Source organism: Octopus bimaculoides, chromosome 2 (genome assembly GCF_046866305.1).
Source record: "Octopus bimaculoides isolate indiv1 chromosome 2, ASM4686630v1, whole genome shotgun sequence".
NCBI lineage: Eukaryota > Metazoa > Mollusca > Cephalopoda > Octopoda > Octopodidae > Octopus > Octopus bimaculoides.
In genome coordinates this window covers 55,556,150-55,563,780 of record NC_142929.1, presented here as the reverse complement: position 1 = coordinate 55,563,780, position 7,631 = coordinate 55,556,150, and the positions used below count along the sequence as shown (strand labels likewise).

At 39.1% G+C, this 7,631-nt stretch overlaps 1 long non-coding RNA gene across 1 annotated transcript; it reads right to left on the bottom strand.

Moving 5' to 3' along the window:
* Positions 1-499: 499 nt before the first annotated feature.
* On the bottom strand, positions 500-7,226 carry LOC128247106 (uncharacterized). The gene is made up of 3 exons (XR_008263527.2): positions 6,360-7,226; positions 5,891-6,185; positions 500-1,602 (listed from the first exon to the last, which is right to left on the bottom strand). It is a non-coding gene; the product is annotated as an uncharacterized LOC128247106 (long non-coding RNA).
* Between the last annotated feature and the right edge of the window lie 405 nt (positions 7,227-7,631).

The following is a 7,631-nucleotide window of genomic DNA, read 5'->3' as shown; positions in this document are numbered from 1 at the left end:
TACACTACGATATAAGCACCTCACAAACCTTTCTGCTTTATTTCTCTGCTTGAACGTGAGAATTTTATTGTCATCGCACATTTTAAAAAGACAGTTGCCTATACTTCTGTTGACACGATTGTGTTTGGTTGAGAAAGTTTTCTGTTTCGTCCAGTTACTGGCATTATGTCTAATTACACTGTTTTCTCGCAATTTCACTATTAAATATTTCTGGTACTTTTGTTATATTATTGTTTTCTTTTGTTTGCGTTCTTATTTTTGTTGTTCTTGTTACCAACCACATCGACTTTCTGACATGTTATTACCATTATTTCTATTTTTATTTTCGGCCGCCTCCAATAAAATATGAATACCGCTGTCATTATAGAAGTCTAACACAACAACTACATATGTATTTTGTTTAACTTGATAGAGCAGTAGCGAGAATTAAACTTTTTTTCTTTTAACTCCCGCTAGATGCAAGATATATATCTGGAAAACATATTTAATAAAATATTGAAACGATCAAAAGAAATTTATTGTATCCGCTGTAGATGGCCTGGTTCTCCGTCTGTTACAACGACGAATGATCCAGTTGATACGATCAACCTAACAGCCTGCTCGTAAAATTAATGTATAAGTGACACTTCCCAGCCACGCGTACCCTTAACGCAATTCTTCGGAAGATTCGGTGTGACATAGAGTGTGAGAAAGTTGGCTCTTTAAATTACGGGTACAGCTCATGTTTGCCAGCTGAATGGACTGGAGGAACGAGAAATAAATTTCTTGCTCAAGACGCGTGACCGGAAATCGAACTCACGGCTTTACGATAGTGAGCCGAATACCCTAGCCAATAAGCCACGCGCCTTCTCCCAATATAGATAACTTACCAGACTTTAGGTTGTTTTGATTGGAATGTCTGACTTAGACAAATGTATTCCTGATAAAAATTCCTTACTTGGATGCAAGGACAGACGAAAGATCTTCCCCAGTTCTTAACGTATATTTTTCTTTACTCATGAGAGATGTAAAGTAGAGTTGATCTCTGCCCTAGAATTTAATGCGTTTGAAAACATAATTAAACCATAATACGTTTGTCTGGTGAGCCGCTGATTCTGCCATTGATTGCTTTCTTGATGATAATTAATGACAAAGTTATGTATATTTCAACAACCAACAATGAACAGTTAGCCTTTTAATTATTTATCTAATATGATCAGGTACTAGAGCATAACAGACCGGACCTAGTTGTAGTGGACAAGGTGCATCACATATAGTTAACGTTGCATGCCTCTTTGACTCACGAACAGTCAAGAAGGAAGGTGAAAAGATAGATAGATACAACCCTCTTAAGTACGAAATAGCCCGGCTCTGGAAAATGAAGGTGAAGATAGTGCCAATTATATTTGGATCCTTGGGAACCGTATCAGAAAGCATCAAGAGGAATATAAAAGAAATTGGAATAGAGTACTTGGTAGAACTGTTACAAAAGGTTTGCCTCCTTGGCACGGTCAGAATAATCAGAAAAGTAATAGATAGCTGAAAAGAATGAATAACATGGTATCGTAGGCTGCAGGTAGTAAGTTCGCTACGCATGCAAGACTCCAGAAGCTCCAACAAAACCTGTGACAAAGAGAAAGTATAAATAATAATAATAATAAATTCGTTTTATTGGCCACAAGGGCTAATATCAATTAAAAACATATAAGGACAAAGACAGGACGAAGGTTACAAAAGGTTTTGTCCGAAAAGGTAGGAAAGTTCGTCTAAACAGAGGAAGAAAACGGAGAAAGATATAATGAATAAATAGATAAATAAATAGATAAATAAATAAGTAGAAACCCCCGAAGGGGGAGGCGCTTCGAAAAAGGAAAGGTTACACGAGGAAAAACCCATAAAACCACGAGAGCCTGGTCAGAAAAAAATAAGAAAGTGGTATAGAGCCCTTTCTCCTTTTACATTACCTTTTTTTTCCTTTTTTTTTTTTTTTTTTTTTTTTTACAAGTGTATTCTCAGAATTGGTCCGTTTATACTGGCCATTCTTCCAACAGTCACCCATCTTTCAACGAATTTGCTATGAGACAGCACTTCCCTCTCTACTCTTATCTTCCTTTTCAAGTGGAACTTGAAAAAGTTGATGAGGCCTTGGCCAAAGAGGAAAGTGTCTGTCTTTAGCCCTTTCAAACGGGTCCACCATATCACCTCTTTCGCTTCAGCCACTAGGCATAGGAAAATTGCCTTGCCCTCCTGGTTAAAGGAGGTCGGCGGGTCAATTTTCACGATGGATTCAGCTGATAGCCGGATCCGTCCTACACGTGACAGTAGCTGTTCGATATAGACCCACAGGTCAGCAATGCTCGGGCACTGGACGAGTGCGTGCAGAACGGTTTCGTCGTCCTGAGCGCACCTCGGGCAGGCCCGGTTGACGGCACTTCCATGTCGGTAGAGTTTATCTCGAACAGGTAGCGCACCTCGGTAGCATTGCCAGGCGAGGGACCTTTGGAAATTATCCATGGGCCCCGGCCCGAAGGTTCTCCTGAACAGACTGCTTAGCTGATTATCCTCGACGCCTAGAGTTTCCCCGAGAACGTCGTCGCACTTTTCTCCCACTAACCCTCTATAGAACGCTAGAGTGGAGCTACTACCGATCGCACTGCCCGCCTGACTGAGGGCGGTGAGAGCTTGGCGGCACTCGAGGTGCCAAGCGCCCTTTCTCGGTCTACGTTTGATCCAGGATTGCAGCTCTGTTAAAGAAACGAGCTGCGGAAAATCGCGTCTGACGAAAGGCGACCACACCTGTTCACCGTCCAGGAAACGCTTGAGATGTCGTAGCCTGAGCGCATGTTTGCGCATCAGCAACCACGGCATACCAAGGCCTCCGTTCAGCGGTTGTTGACAGCAGATGGAGCGCCTGACCAGTGGTACCTGACCCTTCCACAAAAAGTTGAAGAGCAAGCGTACTATCTTGGTTAACCAGCGGTCGGGACAAGGGACGACGGTCAAACAGTAATAGATGACGGATGCGATGTACGCATTCGCCACCTCCGCTCGACCTTTCAAGGAGAGCTTCCTCTCAGCCCATTTCTGGGTGAGGTTGGCCACCCTGTTCGTCACTTCTTCCCAGTTTTTCTCGGTTTAAAATTTTTCCACAAGGGCAGCAATTTGGGGGGAGGGGATGAGTCGATTACTTCGAACCCAGTATTTCACTGATACTTAATCTATCGACCCCGAAAGTATGAAAGGCGGAATTTGAACTCAAAACGTAACGACGGGTGAAATACCGCTAAGCATTTCGACCAGCGTGCTAAAGATTCTGCCAGCTCACCACCTTAATAATGATGATGATGATGATGGTTTCAAATTTTACCACAGGGGCAGTAATTTTGCGGGGAGGGGATGAATCAATTACATCAACCCCAGTGTTCAACTGATACTTATTTTATCGACCCCGAAAGGCAAAGTCGACCTCGGCGGAATTTGTATCCAGAACGTAACGACGGGCAAAATACCGCTAAGAATTTTGCCCGGCGCGTTAATGATTCGGCCAGCTCACCACCCGAATAATAATAATAATAATAATAATAATAACGGTTTCAAATTTTATATACCATTTAGGCAACAAGCTGGCAGAATCATTGGCACGCCGAAGAAAATGCTTAACGGTATTTCATCTGTCTTCGTCCGTCCGTTCTGAGTTCAAATTTCACCGAGGTCGACTTTGCCTTTCATTCTGGGGTCGATGCAATCGACTTACTCCACACCCCAATTGCTGGCCTTGTGCCAAAATTTGAAACCACTATATGAGTGCATATCCTGATTTGTAGACCACAGTTTTGACCCTAGGTATTGTGGAAATTTTCATTGGTGTAGATATTTCCCAGGAGATCGTGGTTTATGTGACTTCTATCTGAAATTTATTGTTTTAAACTAACTCCCGTCTACCGCCAACAGTGCCAAAGATATTGAGAAAAATGACTAATTTTAGAAATAACTCATTTTGAAAAAATATTTTCCTATGAAATAGAAACAGATGTAGGAAAAAGATTGTTTTAGCTTCTGTATGTTTTTTTTTTTTTTTTTTTTTTTTTTACATCCATAGAATTGAATCCGGGAGGTGGAATGGTTGGCTCTTTCCAAAGCATCTCCCTCATTATTCTCTGAGTTAATACAATCGCCATTTTCTCTGCTGGGACTATGAAACAATTTACACGAATCACTGGAATAGATTTCTCAATAAACATTCTTAGCTCTGGAAAAGAATTATTGAGAAGATCTCCAGTCAGTGAATCTATATGATTGTTTTTATTTTAGGTATTGATATACTTGCACAAGAAGGCAGCGAACAGGCAGAATCGTTAGCCCTGCCGGGTGAATTGGCTTAGCGGAATTTCGTTCGTCTTTACTTTCTGAGTTCAAATTCCGCCGGAGTCAATTTTGCCTTCCATCCTTTCGGGTTTGATAAAATAAGTATCAGTTGAACCCGAACTTGCTGGCCTTGCTGGCCTAAATTTAAAATCAATATATCCGCACTAGGCTAGGTATGGCGGCTTGTATATGTGAAAGAAAATTGTAACAACCAGACTAGTTATCGTACAATCGGTAACACTACGGTAAGTTTCGCTTCAATAAATTTAGGGTTCGTGTCTCATCAATGGCCCTGTTTCTAGTTTCAGTTTCAAACTGGAGTTTATAACGTCCAGTCTAATTCAAATTAAAATCTTAGCAGTTAATTCACGCGTTAATATATCTAAGTAGAAGTGCTACACTGGTAATTTATTTTATCAATCCTTAAAGTGAGAAAAGTTGTCCACGGTAGGATTTGAAATCAGAACATAAAGAGCCAGAACAAATACCTTAAGATATTTTGTCCGACACTTTAATATTCTACCACTCTACCCACAAGACCATTTTGACAAAAAGTATGGAGGAGAAGTATAAGACCGTCAAAGATGTTTGTGGAATGACAACCTCAAATAATGAACTGGAAACAAGAGCCTGGTTGATTGTATGCATGCAGTACAAGACAGGGAGCTAGAAAGTCTTGACAAGCCGACACCTCGACGCAGAGAGGGCACCTGGCTGATGGATGATGATGAAGGCCAGAAATTTCGAGGGGAGGGGTATTTGTCGATACCGTCGACCCCAAGTTAAGTTAATAATGTCGAGTCAATAATGCCCATTCAACAGCATGAGCATAATGTAACCTACCAACGAGTCTAATCTGCGACCCATTCTGTAAGCTAATCCACCTCACTGCCACCTCTAATATCCGTGCGAAAGATGTTATATAATCTCTTTCACTTTCCAACGACATATCTCGCTAGTAACTTAACCCATTACCTACCAGTGATCTCATATGAGATCACATAAAAATTACAAATTTCGTAATTATCTGTTAATATTTACACATATCTAACCTTTTTTGCTATATCTACTAGGTATATTTCTCTGATATTCAAGTGAGGTTTGCTAATTTTTCACCCAATATCTCGCTTATATCTATTTAAAATGTTATTTTGAAATGTTATTTTGATCATTCTAGCGTGTTTCTAAGGCTGTTTTATGTTAGAAATCAAAGTTTCATAAAAATATTCCAGTTAATAGAATTATGGGAGGTAATGGGTTAAGTACGAAATCAATAAAACAAAAGCGTCTTACTCATATGAGCACATACTGAATAAGTTTCAACTCTATACACAGATGATCAAATTGTTGCCCCTCCGGATCATAAATGTTCATCTGTATTACTCCAAATTCATCACTACATTTACCGTATTTTCCAGCATACGAATCGACTTATATAGTGTAAACTTGCAGTGTAAACATTCAAAGGTTGTCATTATCTTTCCGAATGAAAAGATAATGAAAATTTTGGTCCTCTAAAATCGTCTTAATGTATAAGTCAACCTACCTTTTTTTTATTGTAGATTTTGGTGTGAAAAATTCGACTCGTTTATACCGGAAAATATACTACATCCATGTAGTGCTTCACTTCCTCGGCTGCTTATTTATAAAAGCCCAAAAAACGAATTTGAGTAACAATACACTTTTCATTTTTGTTTGTTGTGTTTATTTTTTCTTTCTTTCTTTCTTTCTTTTTTTCCTTTCTTACTTTTTTTTCTCCTTCGTTTCTGTTTTCTTTTATACAGTGCAGTGATGCCAAGTAAAAAAACACCGGAAATGGAATACGTTGCAGGTAATGCCATCTGGAAGAAATTAATCAAAATAGGTTTAGTTTTAGCCTGTAAGGTTTCACATGTCACCTCTGACACGGGCTGTAGATTATTATAACAGTACTTTCCCCCCTTTAGTTATTTAGTTATTTGTTTTGTAACAAAAAAAAAAAAAGACTAGAAAACAAAAAAAAAAAACCTGCTTACATGATGTATTTATAGCAATCAGAAATAACGATAACGAAGTCGATACTGACTTTGGTAATAACGATGCCATCGACAGCACCACTACCATTATTAGCACCTTCTGCAACAAAAGCCAAATTAACAACAACAACCAAGACGTATGTTGTACTGTAATAAACACCGAGACTTATCTGTGTCCATTAGTTTCACTGCCAACACCAACATCACCGTCTGAGTCACACTACTACTACTGCTGCTGCTGCTACTACTACTACTACTACTACTACTACCACCACCACTACGGATCTTTTTTAAAACGGGGGCCACATTTTTCATTAACGAAACACTTTGAAACTTGGAACACTGGTAGAATGTGTCATATAAAACATCTTTTTCTCTTAGTCTTCTTTAAAAAAAAAGAAATCCATAAATTATTCCATGTTAAAGTTGTCGTATTTCTGTAATTTCAACCAATCACTGACGTCCATTCAGCCGATATACATTAAGTGCCGACTACATAAACAAACAATTCTGAAACAATTAACCCTAACCCTAACCCTAACTCTAACCCTAACCCTAACCCTAGGGTTAGAGTTAGGGTTAGGGTTAGGCTTAGGCTTAGGGTTAGGGTTAAAGCAAATTTAAAATGAAAAAAGCAAATAAAACGAAGAATCGTTTGTTTATGTAGTCGGCACTTAATGTATATCGGCTGAGTGGACGTCAGTGATTGGTTGAAATTATCGAAATAAGACAATTTTTTACATGAAATAAATTCGAATACAAAAATATTTTTCTGTTCTATAACACAAAATAGATAAGTATACGAAGTTTGAAAGTCTTTCGGTACCAAAAACACTACGTAAAACATTAATGAAAAATGTGGCCCCCATTTTAAAAAAGATCCACCACCACTACTACTACTACTACTACTACTACTACTACTACTACTACCAGTACTACTACTACTACTACTACTACTACTACTACCACTACTACTACTACGACTACTACCACCACCACCACCACTACTACTACTACTACCACCACCACCACCACCACCACCACCACCACCACCACCACCACCACAACTACCACAACTACTACTACTACCACCACCACCACCACCATAACCACCACCACCACCACTACTACTACTACTACTACTACTACTACTACAGTACTTGTAGAGGTTGATGTGTCATTTCTATTTTTCGTATCTTCTGCTGTTGTAATAGTTATTGTTATGTCTAATTTTGTTGATGTTGGGAAACTAGTCACTTCCTCACTACATAA